A 17,054-nucleotide genomic window follows, 5' to 3' on the forward strand; every position below is an offset into this window, starting at 1 on the left:
TATAGCAATAAACAGATTGCATTGCTCTGTGCAAGCCACAGGAGCAAAAGGACCATTTTGTCACCACATCTTGTATGTACAAGAACAGATAAAATGTAAATGATGTAAATGATCCTCAGGAGACTACAGCATATTTTACTACAACTGTTCTGCTTTTGTAGTTATAGAAAGTCAGCTAGACCATGCCTATTACAGCCTACAGGCAAACCAGAGATAGCTGTGCCTCGCTCATGCTAAAGCAACAGCGTTACTGCCAGATTTTATTTTTTGTTCTTTTCTTCTGCATACAGACATTTCTTACACAAATTACAACAATGTACCCAAAAAATGAAAGCGTGATTTTCAAAAAGAACCTTACCTCTTACACAGCTCTCAAAAAGGTGTAAGGTGTAATTTTTTCATGGATACATTTCTTACAAGTCATACACATTTACATTAAAAGTTCATTATATTGCTTGTCAGATTCTCATCTCCTGCTACAGAGATAAACCTGGCTTTTTGAAGACTACCCAACAGAGCATAAAAATTTCTTTTCTTAAAGTTTTAGCTCTATTTTAAGAGTACTTGAAAGAAGGTTTTGCAAAATCAGTGACATTACGTGTGATTTGAATGTTTTAACATGACTACCTCATCTAGAGCTGCCCAGATACACTCTTTCGTAGTTTCTGTCAATGATTTCTTGCTTTACATGTATCCAAGCTGTATGTAATACAGCCATGCATGTATTAGAAAAAAAACCAAAACCTGTTTGGGGTCAGACTAAAGATTCATTTAGTCTATAACCTGTCCTTGATAGTGGCTGAAGAGAGATGAAAAGGTAAAACATATGGTGGTAATTCCCCGACACACCAACCTATTTTCCAGAGTCCTGCAGCAAAGGACCTCCTCAACCACAGAGAGTAGATTTGTAAACAGCTAGTAAATCAGACTACAGGCTATGAAGTTTGGTACTGATGTACTTCTATAAAGGTTTCTTACTGGAATAAATCGCTTTGAGGTTGTAAATGCCATCTTAGACCACTGCAACACATCTGTACCTGAGGGCATAAAATCAGAACAGCTCAAAGGTGGGCAAACCCATCCTTCTGAAATCCCAGTGTAAATTTACTCTATGCAAAAAACTCCCGATGGGTTTTTCTTCTGCGAATGTGTTGAATTGCTTCTGTATCTGTGTAAACTTTTGGCATCCCTAAAAATCTATAGCAACGATTTTCCCAGAGTAATTTTTACTTTGTGATGAAACACCTCTTTCTATTTGTTTTGAACTTGCCACTTGATAATTTTATTTCTTAGCTATACTGAATAAACATTACTTCCCTATTTATTGTTACCATTATCTGCCATCATTACTCATAATTTATATACCTCTACTACCCAGCTGTCCTCTCTTTCTAGGGCTAAGGAGTCCTACCCTGCTTAGTTGCTTCTCATATATCTTTCAAAACCCTCATCGCTCTTTTCTTCACCCTTTCAAGTTAATATATTGATGTGTTAAATGTGTATCTTAGTTGGTGGCACATTACTGATTTTAATTATTGACTCACTGTAGCTATGATTTTGACCTTTGAATTTTGTTTACTTCTCAGATAGAGAAGCAATGTTACATTTTCTGTTTATATAATCAGAGTAGGATGAGTAAAAAAACCCAAGAATTTGTAACATCAAGAGCAAAAAAAACCAAAACTTGCAGAGATGAGCTCAGATGAACTGTGTAGTATGAGTCATGCTGCAATGCAAAAAGATCAGATGATGCATGTGTTTCTTTCCTAGACGCAAAAATAAGTCTCACATCTTAGTCACATGATAATTTATGGCTTAGTTTTGAGTGGAAGCTTTGGTTTTCTTCTTCCACACTGTGGACATTTTCACAGCATTTTGCTGATTTTATCAGAAAATATCATCATCCCATGTGAGGCAGACACATTGCATAATCCACCAACTGAAGAACCAAATAGTTTGGTTTAGCTTCCCTTTTGACCGAATTTAGAGAAATAATTTGTTATGTTGAGGACTCAGCTGTCTGGCTGATCTTCAACATCATTACTGACTCTTAAACGTGCTGCACCTTGGAACCTGGCCCGTGGGGTCCAGCATCCCACTACAGAAGCATGAAACAGCACGATACAGCAATGCGTTAACAGAAATACAGAACATAGTATTTGCATGTCATGTTCTCAGACACAGCGTTTCAAGTTTTCTGATATATCAAATATCTAATATGTCTGCTGAAAAAAGTGTTTTTTTCCCCTGTGATACATTTAAAGCAATATACTTAAAGAAAGTTCATAAATGAACATTGCAAGTAATGAAATAATAATGATATCATGAGTTTGAACATCTTTGTTGGAAGAAATCATTTAAGAAAAGCAAGGAATGGGGAAGGACAATGTTAGCAAGAGAGAAAATAGAGTGTTTGAAATTACTGAAAAAAAAAGTCACCAAAAACTGGTGAACCTCTGGTTCCTCTGTAGTCTGCTGGAGATTGGCCATTGGCTTGCACAGCGTCGGGAATTCATCCGATGAATCTTCAAAAAACTTGGGAAATTAACAAAGCATCCATTCCATTGCACGAGAGCTTTGGAATTTCAGAGGATGGGTTTATTCTCCTTCAAACTGTTCTGGTTTTATGCCCTCAGGGACAGATGGGTTACAGTGATCTAAGACGGTGCTTGCAATATCAAAGTGATTTATTCCAGTAAGAAACCTTTAGAAATGTATCAGTACAAAATTTCATAGCCTTTAGTCTGAGTTACAGCTTCATCTAAATAAAATACCAAATAAAATCCACAGAAATGGGATAAAACCTAACCTGAAATTAACCATTTTCTGTTTACTGAACATAAAAAGGACACACATGTTTATTAGGAGGTTCACACAAAGTGCAGCCACTGTTGGTGTGCTTTCAATATAACATTTTCTTATAATGTCCCTTCAGCAATGCAAACACACATTTTTACATGTCTTTTTTGACGAGGGCTCTTTCATGTGAGCAGCTTCTCATTATTTGCAAAGTTAATATCATCAAACTTGAACCATATTTTACTAACACCCTTATTGATTGCCATAATTAGGCTTAGCGGTGTGATACCTTGTCTCAGCCCCTATCAACCAAAATTAAAAAGATTTCTGGTGGCAATTGCCTCACGGAACTTGTTTAATGTCTCTGTTCTCTGTCTCTCATCTGCTAAAGTATTTTCTTCAGTAGACGACTGACTCACCAGCTAGCAGCATAATCACAGTATAAATGAATATTTGATGCCAAGTATTAATTTGGGAGATCATTAGTAGAAACTGCAAATAGTAGTGAAACCAAGCAACTGGATGTCCTGGGAAATTACAAGTAATATTAGACAGAAATAGAACTTAAACAGTTAAGATATAATTCTTTCCACATATGGAATAATTTATCAAGGGTTACACTTGGAGACTATAATTTCATCAAAAGCTTTGGACATATTCTTACCATATGTAACTACAATATACCTTTTACTAGGAGAAATCAAAGAGAAAAAAATCAGTATTTTCTTTTTTTCATGTTTATCTATTTTGTATCCTTTGCAACACAGTGCGAAGTTACCTCTATACAGTTTTGCTGATGGCTAAACACATTCTCTGTTTAAATATTTGACTAGCAACATCAATTCATTAGGAACAAATTAATTGACTTTTTTATTAGGATAGATCCTAAAAATCTTCATCAAGGGTTGGTCCCCTCTGTTCTAATCATTGTACCCTTACTCATACACAGCTCAAAAAATGTATATACACGATCTTCCCCAGGTTCTGAATGAGACCATTCACATTCATAAGTAATAGAAACCGATGTATTACATAGGATTTTATCTCTGTTTTACTTTTCATTACAATAAGGCCTATGTAAAATTTTAAATTACATTTCCATAATGCCATGCACTTATGTTCAGGCTCAGCCTTGTTATATCTGATCTAGTGAACTGTTCAAAAATTGCTGAGCAAGGGCTTTAATATCATTCCATGATTTGTGTGTTTTCTGCATTCATGGTGCATGGCCGTAAGTAAAAGGTAACCTGTGGGCCTGATGCTTTTATACTCTCAGTCTGGCGATGAACTGATGCAGATTAAGCAATGTTATAGGGCTTTACATTATGAACAAATACAGATTAAGAAATGGCACTAATCTAGCAGGAAAGCAGAATGTGGAGGCAAAAAAAATTAGCAGGAGGACATTCCCCTGAAAGACTGACTGTTGACTGCTGCTGTGTCTCTCTAATTGCTCTCTCATTGCACTTAGGCGAAGTAAAAGCACTGAATAATATGTGGGTTAGTATGAGAGAATCATACAGTTAAGCAACAGGGAACTTTGAGATAGGCAGTGTAAGACTGGGAATGCAGAATAGCTTCATTTCTGTAGCAGTATAGCTGTGTTGCAATTAACTAGTCCAAAGACATAAGCAAAGCCATCCTACTCATGATCCTGATGAATTCCAGCAGAATTTACTAGATCAGGCACAGTACAATATGAACCTGGCTATGTGATACAGAGAGGACCACTTACAGACGTGCCAGGACTCCTTGGGAGCCCCCTTTCTAAGAAAATACAAGAGTTCAGCTGCAGAGCAGATCACAGCTGGTTTTGTACCCAGCCAATAAACCGACTGGAACCAAATGCATTGGGAAGACCACCTCAGAACTCCCTAATTCTGCCTCGCCAGAACCGATGAACCCTGATAAACTGGGTGTTAGTCATACCTGGAGTGCAAGCATTACATCCAAAGGTCCATCTAAGCTTCTGTATACTCTGGGACATTATATACTTTTATTACTTCAGCTAATGAATGCTGACTGCTAGCCATACCTTTCTGGAGGTAAAAATATTATCCCTAAGTATGCAGAATTAGGCTATGTACTCTCTGCATCACTGAGTAGTTATGCTCTTCATAGTCCCAATCAGTATGCTAATTTGATCTGTGATGAAACTGATCTGTTTTAAATTGACCTCTTTAGATTGAAATTGCATATCAACAACAACAGAAAATGTATTTATTAATGAAGAGGCAGAAAGCAAGGCAAAAGAACTATTTGCTCCAAGAGCCCTTGTCCAAGAATTAAGATAGTTTTTGAAGAAAGAATATTAAAAATATTTCCCATCCTGATATACTCGGGCATATTAAGCTTAGGCAAAGCTACTGAATACAGGAAAGTGCAGAAGCGGTGAGATTACAAAACCTGATATTCCCTAGAGCGCTTCATGAACCAGAGGCACTGTGTATTGGGAGCGTGATCACTGCATAAGCACCTGGTTATGCACGGCACACTTCCCATTTGTGACGGATAACTTTGAGGACATTTCCCCACCTGTACGACAAGTGCACTTTGTAGAATTGACTGAAGAAGTAAAATTTATCTTATGAATGACAGGAATCAAAATGACAGTGGTTTAAGTATCAGCAAGACACTGTTTCTGTTTTGTCACTTTTCGGTCCCATTGTTTCTCTAGACACATTGCAAAGGCTGAAATTGAAGACAGCAGCTATGTATCTAACCTCCCAGCAAAAAATCCCTCAAGCCCTCAAAATAACTTTTTCTCTACATACCGGCAAGCTGAATTTTCCCATTCTTCTCCTCTAAAAAGGTGGCAGGGCTCTGAGCGTATCCCTTATCCTGGGGTTTGGCTGCCCAAGCTCAGGACCAACTTAGAGACAGTGCTACTGGTGATCATGACAGTCTGTGGGGATGCCTTTGACCCACACGCTGGCATGCCAGCCTGGCCATCTGCATCACCATAGCCCTTCCTGGCCATCCTGGGGCTGTGACTGACCTTGGTTACTGTCTCCAGACCTCCTCCCATCTTTAATAATTTTTTCCTCTGGAAGGACTGTTACTGCAAGCATGATGGTATTACCTCATTTGAACAAAGGAACAGAACCAGGGTTTATAAAAGTGGGGAAAAAAACCAGAGGGTGAATATTAAAGGGTTAAGGCAATTGTCTCAAGTGATGGGAGATAGGTGGAGCCAAAGGTGTTGTCCTAGCACATGGGCAGGTGAAGGGTGGGGACCCTAATCAGTTTAGTGCTGTGAGCTGGATGTCAGTCTGGGGCACCAGAACTGGCAGTCACCTACTAAGCTCGGAAGACTTACAAGTCTGCATTAAAAATATATTTTAAAAGACAGCATTGAAGATGGTTGAGTCATTCAGATTTTAAGCAGTTAGGTGACTGGACCTTTTTTCCATCAGGAAGATGAGATTTCACATGCAGTGACCATTGGATGAACAAGGAAAATCTGCTTTGTACATCTTAAAAGCATAAGTAGAAAGACCATTTCTAGTGTATGAGCTAAAGTTCCCATCACACATTTTAACTTAACCATGATAATATCACAGAGATGGTACCTTTCTGTAACTGTGTAATTGTCTAGAGGACTGTTTGAAATAAAGTAAAATTTTTACATTATGAGATTATTGTAGATAAATGGATGCTGAGTTAGTCACTTATGAGGAATAATAATTCATACAGGCAATGCAGATGCACCAGCAGATAATGAGTTCAGGCAGTATCGGTTCCCTCTGCTCCTAAGGGGAAATAGTGCTGGTCTTGACAGCTCTGTACATCCACTGTCCTATTGCAGAATCACAGGTAGGGCTGAAATCAAGCCACAGGAAACGTAGCCAAGCAACTGATAAGGGGTAAGAAAGAAGGGGCTGCATCTTCTGTAAGGCTGAGGAAAACGATAGCTGTAAACTGTTTTCAGTATTTTGAAGTGAAACCTGTTTTGTTTTCATTCACTGGCATTTCTGAACTGTTCTGAGCTGTGGAGGCCATTATGATGCACCCTAATGTTCCCTGAAGCATAGCTTTGGTCCAACTTCTGACAAGAATTGACTATTATCTATATATCCTCAGGAGGTGAATACCATGATGTCCATTCTGTGAGAGTTTCAGTTGATATTTAGCTCATCTAAGTCCATTACCTAAGTAGCTTCTGTTTCAGTAGGTGCATTCAATCTCTCTCAAGGAATGAATTTCTAGTTCAATCAATATGATCATTACATTTGCATCATTCTTCATTGTTAGGTTCATGCTGCTTGTAGTTGATAAAAGGTGAAATAACTGGTAGCAGCCAAACCTGAGTAAATAAATACAGAACAAATTTGAACTGGCAGCCACGTGTACATTTAATTGACATGTATTGATTTACAATTGCTAGTAGGCTTTAAAATGTTGTCCAAAGCTATAACCAGGCTGTGAAGAAAAGTGTTATCTTTACACATGTTACATAGTTTACTTTCGTGGAGCTTTTTGTTACCCAAAAGCAAACATAATCAAGTTTTAAAACCTTATGACCAGATAGTTAAAGAATATATTGTTTATTAAGCCTTAAAAGCTTGCAGAAACAAAGAATAAAAGAAAGATAAATTCTCCATGTGAGTTCAGTCTGAGGTATTAGTAACTAGAAGACACCGAAATGCTGAGATGGAAGAAGATTCACAAGTGCTAACTTATACCACTGATGGGATACTCAGACACAGCACTGCCTGAGGATTCTCTGTCTGCTTGGCCTAACCCCAGGCAGTAAAGTATTGTGCTATTGCTTAGCCTGAACTTACACGGAGCAGGTGGCAGAGTTAGTGAATGCCATGGAGAAGGACCAGATTGTTATAAAAATATAAGCCTGTAGACTGTCTATTATTAAAAGTCTATTTACAAGCTTGAAAGACAAAAAAAGCTGACTTGGCCTTATACCCTGCATTAATATCTCCCAAGTTTAAAAAACAAACTTTAGATTGTGATCTGAATCTCCCCCTGCTTGCTTAGCTTCTCTTCAGATCTTTAAAGCAAAGTCAAACTTTGAATTTAAAAAGTGCCTAGAATATCAGCCAGATCCAAAAGAAGACTTAGGCTTCATGAAGCACTTTATGTCCAGAGCCATGAAAGCCCCTGAGCAGCACCTGCTGCAGCTCCGGGGGATGCCTGGTGCTCACCAGACACCAGTGACTGCTGTTCTACACAAACTCCAAAGTACCCTTCTTGGGAGTTCAGCATCCACCCTTCTTTGTAAGCCTTAGTGAAACCTAGAAATATAACAAAATAACTTAAACCTAAGAGCAGGTGTGTGCACAGCACAGCTGGAACTCAGCTGCAGAGATGAACTTTTCATAAAATACTGCAGTATATGCGTTACTTTTAAAACATGGTTGTAAAACAGCATTCCTCACACTTCTAGCTTCAGTGAGATAGATACCATTCAAACGGGATCATAAAACATCTCAGTTTCCTGACTCTGGTGAGCCAAACAATACTGCTTCTCTTTGGTAGGTCAAAATGGAAAATAGCTGTTCTGCTGAACTGAAGCAAGCTTTTTCCTGACACTGTGGTTGTTTTTGATCCCTGTTTAAACATTCTTAAATTAAATAAACCATTTAGTGTAACTGTACGTCTCTTTCTGCTGAAACTTGCTTATTGATCTGTTGTGGGAAATAATGGCATATGGTCTTTCCTCTGACCACTGACCCATGAGGCAGCTAATTACCAAAAGTGGGGTTAATGTCCAGATGGAGATCAGTGACAAGCGGTGTCCCTCAGGGGTCAGTACTGGGACCAGTACTGTTTAATATCTTCATCAGTGACATAGACAGCGAGATTGAGTGCACCCTCAGCAAGTTTACAGGTGATGCCAAGCTGAGTGGTGCAGCTGACAAACCTGAGGGGTGGGATGCCATGCAGAGGGACCTGGACAAGCTCAAGAAGTAGGCCCATGTGAACTTCATGAGGTTCAACAAGGCCAAGTGCAAGGTCCTGTACCTGGGTTGGGGCAACCCCTCGTATCAATACAGGCTGGGGGATGAAGGGATTGAGAGCAGCCCTACAGAGAAGGACTTGGGGGTACTAGCGGATGAAAAGCTGGACATGAGCTGGCAATGTGCACTCACAGCCCAGAAGGCCAACCATATCCTGGGCTGCATCAAAAGAAGCGTGGCCAGCAGGTAGAGGGAGGTGATTCTGCCCCTCCTCTCTGCTCTGGTGAGACCCCACCTGGAGTGATGCATCCAGGTCTGGAGGCCTCAGCACAAGAAGGACATCGAACTGTTGGATCAGGTCCAGAGGCGGGCCACAAAAATGATCTGAGGGCTGGAGCACCTCTCCTGTGAAGAGAGTTGGGCTTGTTCAGCCTGGAGAAGAGAAGGCTCTGAGGAGACCTTATTAAGGCCTTTCAATATTTAAAGGAAGCCTTATAAGAAAGATGGGGATAAACCTTTTAGTAGGGCCTGTTGCAATAGAACGAGGGGTAATGGTTTTAAACTAAAAGAGGGTAGATTTAGACTAGATATAACGCAGAAGTTTTTTATGATGAGGGTGGTGTACCACCAGAACGGGTTGCCCAGAGGAGTGGTAGATGCTCCATCCCTGGAAACATTCATGGTCAGGCTGGACAGGGTTCTGAGCAACCTGGTCTAGTTGAAGATGTCCCTGGTCACTGCAGGGGGTTGGACTAGATGACCTCTAAAAGTCTCTTCCAACCTAAACTATTCTATTACTCTATTATTCTATGAAATTTGGCTTCTTTGAAAGGCTTTCTGACTTTCTGTCATGAAAGATCCTTTCAGTGGCTGGGAACTGTTTTCACACATTATGACAAATTTCCTAATTCAAGGAGGTTGAAATAGGCTTTCCCATACACTAAGATTTCACTCTCCAAACTGTGAGTGTGGCTACTCTCAAAATATATTTAGCAGATCACATACTGGTACCTGAAATCAGGTATTTGTCTTTTCTTCTAAGCTTCATACCCCTTTGTATATTTTTAGTGGCCACCAGTCACATGTTACCTAGAACCTCTGTTCCACCTTTTGTTTTACTGGAGGAAGGCAGCACATTCTCATCCAAATTCCAGTTTGACCACTATTACAGCAGTTAAAACCATCATCTATATATGCTCTTACATAACAGTGGCATTACACTTTTCCAAATCTTCAAAGTCACTTTCTGGATTTTTTAAGACACACAAAACATGTTTCTTGTCATCAGGTAGACTACTGATTTACAGTAAATTGATTTTAAACAGACCTATGTTTGGTACAGTAACTCAGGGTGTAGCAACTTCAGTTTTCCTCCCCCCAAAAGCCTGGAAAATTCTACCTTCATTTCAATTGTCATTTTCAAAGCAAGTATAGGTAACAAAGGCCATCATTGTAGCTCAGTGCCACTTCCCCTAGTGCAGTACTGAACAATCCAGAAACCTGCTGGGAAAGACTTTGACTCTGTCCTCCTTGTGCCCTTCCCTTCCTTGTGCCTTGCCTTGCCTTGCCTTCCCTCAGAAATAGGGACACAGGACTGGATTTGAAATACAGAAATATAATTCTGGTTTCTACATCCTTGAAAAGAAAGGAAAAGAGATTAAAAATACATTGAAAAATGCATACCAGGTAGTTTAAAAGCTTAACTTCCTCTGAGTCAAAACTCAAGTAATTTTCCACTTCATTTTAGTATTTTTTTCTGTATGACACTATACACACGCTGATGATTTTCACATTTGATGTCAGACAGTATTGTATGTTTGAGAGATTATAGCTAGCTCATTCAGTCTGGCCCTGTGCTGCTTAATTCTTGAGCCATATATCAGCTTTGAGGTGTCAGCTATCACAAATCAAGTGTCAAAAGTGTACATTCGGGAATAAAAATGAAGATAGAAAAGAAACTTTTCAGCCTGAACATATTGATGGCAAAACCTATGTCATTCCCAGACATCCACGAGGTGGACTTGAAATAAGATATTAAATCAATGTGCTACTGTAATATATGAATAGGGCTGCTACAAACACACCTACATTTCAGACAGACACTTCTGAATTCTCTGCTGCATTTGCACGTTAGCTTCAGTTGTTCTCTAGAAGGTTTTCAAATCCTAGGGTATATGTATACTTACAAAATTGTATCACCACCTCTGAGAATGTACTAAAAAGCAACGCAATAAATTACTGACATATAGACTTCTTCATACACACAGCTGCTTCCTGTGGTTGCCAACACCCAGCTCTTCATATGTTTGTACACAACACAGACATGGTGTAGATACACTGCAAACAAAAAGCAGTCATAAGGCCATGGAACTGGCTGTTAAGGTAAGCTAAGGCTGGTGGGCTGAAAGACCCCAGGGCTTTTTCCTGTTGCTGTGTATGCTGCTGTTGCCACTCCTGGATCCAGCCAGCAGCCTGGCTAGGCAGGTAGCCCAAAGATACACACGCACACATCTGGCAGCACAGAGCGACCCAGGGAGAGGGCAGTGCCTGCACCAGCACCTGCATGCCCACAGGTTTACACCAAATGCCCTCACACAAATACGAACAATTCTGGTGGCCTGATCATGTTCTTACTTGCTGGCTAATCAGGCTCAAAGCTTGCTAGCACATATGCATACGGGGTCTCTCTGGCAGACAGTCCGGATCTATAGTCGCTCCAGCAGCTGACTAACAGACCCCCAGCCCCTCCACTATCAAGCTCACAGTCCTCCTACCCAACTCACCAGCGACTCCAGCTGTGCTGCTGCCACACACACACACAAATGGGCTCCTCTTGCCGCTGACCCCTCTCTCTAGTCACTGGCCCCTAGACCTATGGGCCCCTTCAATCTGTGGCCTCTGTGTACAGGTGCAGGCAGCCTGACCTCTCATCCCATCCACCAGCTACTCTTTCATGAAACTCACTGTCGATCAGGCACATCCACATGGGAAAACAGTTGGGAAGAACAGAGTTTAATAGCAAGATGGGCTACACTGAGGCAATCAAGCCCAAGGCTTAGCCAGAGAAGCATACTGGCCAGCAGCTTGTTGCACACATGACCGACGCCTTTTCCTCCTCTCCATTTTCCCACTCATTCCTTTCTGATCCATCTCCATCTCTTCCTTCCCCTGCATTTGGCTCCTTTCCTAAATGTGACATAATAACTTTTGTTAATTCCCACAGTCCCCCCAAAAAAGCCTTAATAAGTTTTACAGAACCTCCCAAGTCCCCTCAAATATCCCATTAGAAGTTTGCACCTTCTCATGAGATCTATGATAATCTTGTTTCTCTCTTGTTTATCAGCAACAAAGTTCTGGCTGAACCTCTTCAAGGCCATGCTTCACAGGTTCTTTCAGTGGCCCATCAATCAGCGCCTTAAGGATCCCCGTATTTGTTACTGCCTTGTTATCTCCTGTTCCTTAAGATTTGCACTATCAGAGTGTTTATTACTTTTCTTGCCTCTTGTCCTTATCTTTGAAGGTGACTAGCTGTTAGCCAGATATCCTCACAAACCAGATACCCTTACATTCCACCTACTCTCATGTTGGCGGCGTGTCCTCCCTGGAGAACAGCGTTCTTCTCACAGAACTTGAAGTTAGGTGAAATGAAATCAAATAGGCAGTCTGGGAAAATGTAACTCAGTCTTTTCCATATGTTTATTTCCAAATGAGAGATAAAATATTCTTGTTCTTCACACGCACTCACAGAAATGTCCAAACACTCTACTTTGCACATAAACACTCTCCGAAACACAGATTTCGATGACTGTGTTTCATCAGTGAAATGTTCACGCTTTCAAAACAAGCTGTGAACTCAATTGAAAAAAATATCTTTCGAGCATTTCTTCTTTCCCATTATTCAAGCATCCTAAGCAGTAACTTTATATGGTTTTAAATGTGTTAATCTCTAAATTCTGTTTTCTCAAGGTCTAACTTAGGGCAGTTGATGTCACCCACTCCACTGTTTGCCTTATGCATGAGCATAAATGTGGTTGCACATTTTCCTTTGAATGTTCAGGCTACCCGTATTACAACTCTGTTTTTAACATCAAACAAGTTAGCTACCAATTGAATTACTTATAATCTCATAATTAGTCAAAGGGGCATTTTTACCTCTGCTAAACACTTCTTCAGACATTATACAAATGTTATACAGAAGTTTTTCCATTCACAACTGGCTTCAAATTATTTCTGGTTATTTTAGATTGTGTCTCAGTTTCCATGGCACTATTTAGGATATGCATACACATGGGAAACTGAGTGTTAAAAGATTATAGGAATGCATATAACACACTATACAGCTAGAAAGGGAAGTGCACAGTTACTGCTAATGATCATTGCTTTATCCGAGACACAGATCCTTTAACTGCGGGTATATAATCTTCTTACTGGATTCCTTACTGAGGCAACAGGTAAGGTCAAACCAAACCTCTGTGAGGCTAATATCTGCAGATGCAAGATAAAATGGGAATTCTGTAAAGTAAGCTATTTAGCAATAAATGCATATTATTTCTGGTACCCACTACTCGAAGGAAGGAAAATCCAGAGGCTAATTTTGAAATCTAAAGCTGTAGCAGCAGAGGAACAATCTATTAAGAATGAATAACAGATTCTATCAGGAATGAGAGATCTGTGCGCACTACGTATCTTTTGAAATAAGCACGGTTCATTAAAAAAAAAAATTAGTTTAATCTTCAAGCAGCTAAGCCTGTATTCTTCAAATCTCTACAGTGCCACCCAGCAACAGAAGTTCTCTCCTGTGTTATAGAACAAAGAATAAAAGGACAATTTCATATGGTGTTATCCTGTTTAAAGATAGCATTGCTCTTTGTTGTAATGGAGTTCTCTACTTCCTTTAAAAAGAATAAAATGATGTTGTGTCTTACAGGAATAAATACGTTTCCATTGTGTACTGACTAGAAACACTGTGCTCTAGGAACACAGTCCATTCTGGACAAACTACTTTTGCAATAAGAGACTAGACAGTCATAGGTTGATTAAATTTTCAATAAAATATTTTGACACAGTTGTCATGACAATAATGAAAAACATTTTAATAGGATCCTATTTCAAAGAAGTGCAAAAGTGGACAAAAAATCAGACATAACAGATTATACTCATTAAGATAACTGCAATGCAATTATATGATAATCTTTTCCACAAGAAATTACTTTTCTGATGATAAGAAGTTAAAATATTAATTTCTAATTCCATCTCTTCTATACGTATCCACTAGAATTCTGCAGAACATATTACAACAGAAGCTAAACACTGTCTCTGGAAGCATTTTTGCACAGCAAATATCCTAACCAAAAATAATTATTAAAGTATTTTTCTGAAGAATGAAAATGCACTTGCAATATGATCTTTGTCTGAACAATTACTTAAAACAGATTTTTTTTTTGTTTTATCTGCTTTCACAAACTATGATGCTGGTTTTTATAACAAGAAGTTTTTAAAATAGAAAACCTATAAAAGATGGATGTAGGAAAAAATGAAAGCTTTTGTTTACTAAATAAACTATTAAAGCTGAAGAGTCAGCTGAGCAGGCAAAAATGAAAAATAACCATCCCCTTTATACAGAAAACCCTGTTGAAAGGTGAGGGAATTCAGAGCATTCCATTTCTAGGATACTTAAAAATTTTTAGGTCCCTTACAAAGCTTCCAACTCTGTTCTAGTCAGTAATAAGTGAAAATTGTGATCGCTTGAAAGCTAAACCTCTCGAAATATAAGTAGCCTCTGTGAAGCGGTTCCCTCTATCCATTTTCCAAGGAATAAAAAATCACATCTGGCACCTTTACCTGGCAAACCTTCAGAAGAAGCTGAGTGAGACTAGACATGACTAGAAAGATGAGATCATTAGACTGTTAATGTTTTGAACAGTCCCAAAATACATGTGTATCTGGCAGGCTAACACATTTAAAGTTACTTTAAACGTTGGCCAAACCATCTATTATTTTGCTGCAGTAGGTAGGTTATCAAAGATGTCTTGACATACGCTACTGATGAGTATGATATTTCTGTTGCGATACAATAAAAAACATTTAAGCTAAAAGCCAGGAACAATCTGGCTTCGGGCTATATGTGAAATAATTTCCTGAATTTTATCTGTTCTCACTGTTGCTCCTGATGCTGCATCTTCTGTTATCTCTTACTTATCTGTTATGGGTACCATTTCTCATATTTCAATAGTGGTTCAAAAAAGTACTTTATGCATCTGTTAGACTGATGCCATAAATCAATTTCTATGTATAAATGATGGAACAAACTGTGCAGAAGGTTGCATAGATTGACTCCTGAGCCTTAAATGAGGTGGGAGAGTCCTAAAGGAAAGATAGAGGACTTAATAACAGATCTCTCCCAAGATGTTTTAGAAAAAGAATATGGGAACTTTTTAAGGTACAAGTGGATTTTCTTGGTGCTGACCAAGTTACATAAAAATAAAACAATAGCAAAACCCATTGAATTATTGTATTGTGACATACTAATTCTGTTGTGTTAGTGAACTCACTGAGAGATTGAGCCATCATCACTCATGCAACTTTCCAAATGCAGGAAACTAGATCTTCTCAGAGGTTTGTGTAACTTATACCTATGTCATTCCTTTTCCCAAATGTTTGTAAAAATGCATTCTTATTTAAAGTTAAATAAAATTGAATACGTAAAGGCCAAATATTCCACTGGTTGTTCCTGTCTCCCTCTGGGGAGCTATACAAGTTAAAATCCTCTCAGTAATAGGTTTAAAGCTGCATATAGCCCATTTGATTAAAGCTAGTCAATACACACATTAGAAATAATAAAGCTAGAATCTCCTTGTTTGTATTTTTCTCCACCAGAAACTGCAGCACAGATCATATGTAAAGCAGATGAGTCTAAGATCAATGGGGCTGCTCAAGAAGTATTATTCTATGCCCATGTGCATGGCTGAAGGCAGCCACAGCTGCCACCCACTGCCACTCCTCTAAGGTGAAGACAAATGGTTCTGCACATGAGTTGTAAAAACCTTGTTCTGAAAGAAGCTATTCAAAAGCATTAAAGTATAATCACTAGGTCATTCACCTAATCGATCACAAGATTTATTATTCTTTGTCTAGATCTGTGGATTGTTGCCAGTTCTGTTTCTTCTTCATCGATATTCAGCTATATGGGTTTTTTGAAAGAAAGGTGAGAATATGCAAACAGAAGAAATAGGGGCTATTTCCCCCAGAAAGTATTGGAAGCATGTATTGCAGCGAGCGAGCTGCAGTTCTTACACAGCATCAGAATTGTGGAGGAATGGGGAAAAATTATATTCTTACAGAATATAATCATCTCATTCGCCACCTAATGCAGAATTTAAGGTTTGTGCACATGTAATGAACAAAGAGAAACTATAAAGTATTCACTGCAGAAGGCCGTGGAATGTTTCAAGAACGACAGTTATCAGTAGCCGTGCAATATATCAGAAACATACCAGTTTTAAAAGGCTGTTCATGTTTTATTCATGCAAAACAGTGCACAGGCCCTACCATCAGAAAGTACATAGCAATGAAAGCATCTGTGACAAACTATAAAGTATTAAACGTGTCTAGAAATATCTACCATAGAATACCATCAAGATCAGCAATTCTTACAGCGGGAAAAAGTGTGTTTCAAAACGGAACTTTTTTAAAAATCCAAACAGACCAAATTAATGCAGTGGCTTTTTTTAATATAGATTTTTAATTCTTTACATTTAGTGCAGCCACTCCTCAAAGCAGCACTAGGACATAGGATAAAACATCAGAAGTAACCAGTATGTTCCTGGTCAAGTAATGGCTGGGTCTTACTGTCCTGTGCCTGGAGTAAGGTTGCCTCAGATTATGTACACCTAAATTGGAAATGCCTTGTAGAATTCCCACTTCTTCTACAGTTTGGGTTTTTTTCTTTTGACCTGAGTATAACTTCAGCTACCCTTCAGTGATGAGGCCTGGCACAAGTCACCATTGTAACCACTGCATAGATCAGTCTATAGTCTGGTACCAGTGTCTAGTGCACCCTGGGACTAGGATGACTTGTGAAAAAACAGGATTGTTGTCCTTTTATTGAATTAAGGGCAAAATCACTAAAAATTAGGATTGTTCTTATTTTTATCAGGTGAACTTGCATCTCTTCTGAAGTTTCTCAAGAAGAAAACCACAGTACAGGGTTTTTCTTTTCATTTTCTTTTAGATGTCCTCCCAAACTAGTGATAGAAATTTAGAAAAAACATGATCTTTACAACACAGCAGCATAACTATTCCTTGGGTACCTAGGGTGGCGGAGGAATGTAATCCAAA

The 17,054-nt window shown here is 39.0% G+C and overlaps 1 long non-coding RNA gene across 2 annotated transcripts in view; it reads right to left on the reverse strand.

Annotated features, from left to right (window-relative positions):
• LOC142052602 (uncharacterized) overlaps window positions 1-17,054 on the reverse strand; it is a 21,116-nt gene continuing 4,062 nt past the window's right edge. The window contains exons 3-5 of one of the 2 annotated variants that reach the window (XR_012658904.1): window positions 13,082-13,202; window positions 12,295-12,345; window positions 7,137-11,054 (exon numbers count right to left, since the gene is read on the reverse strand). This is a non-coding gene — a long non-coding RNA (uncharacterized LOC142052602). Of the gene's footprint in view, window positions 7,106-7,136; window positions 11,055-12,294; window positions 12,346-13,081; window positions 13,203-17,054 lie in introns of those variants that run through there. The other variant, XR_012658903.1, reaches the window with a different exon arrangement.

This window comes from Phalacrocorax aristotelis, chromosome 2 (assembly GCF_949628215.1).
Source record: "Phalacrocorax aristotelis chromosome 2, bGulAri2.1, whole genome shotgun sequence".
Classification (NCBI taxonomy): Eukaryota; Metazoa; Chordata; class Aves; order Suliformes; family Phalacrocoracidae; genus Phalacrocorax; species Phalacrocorax aristotelis.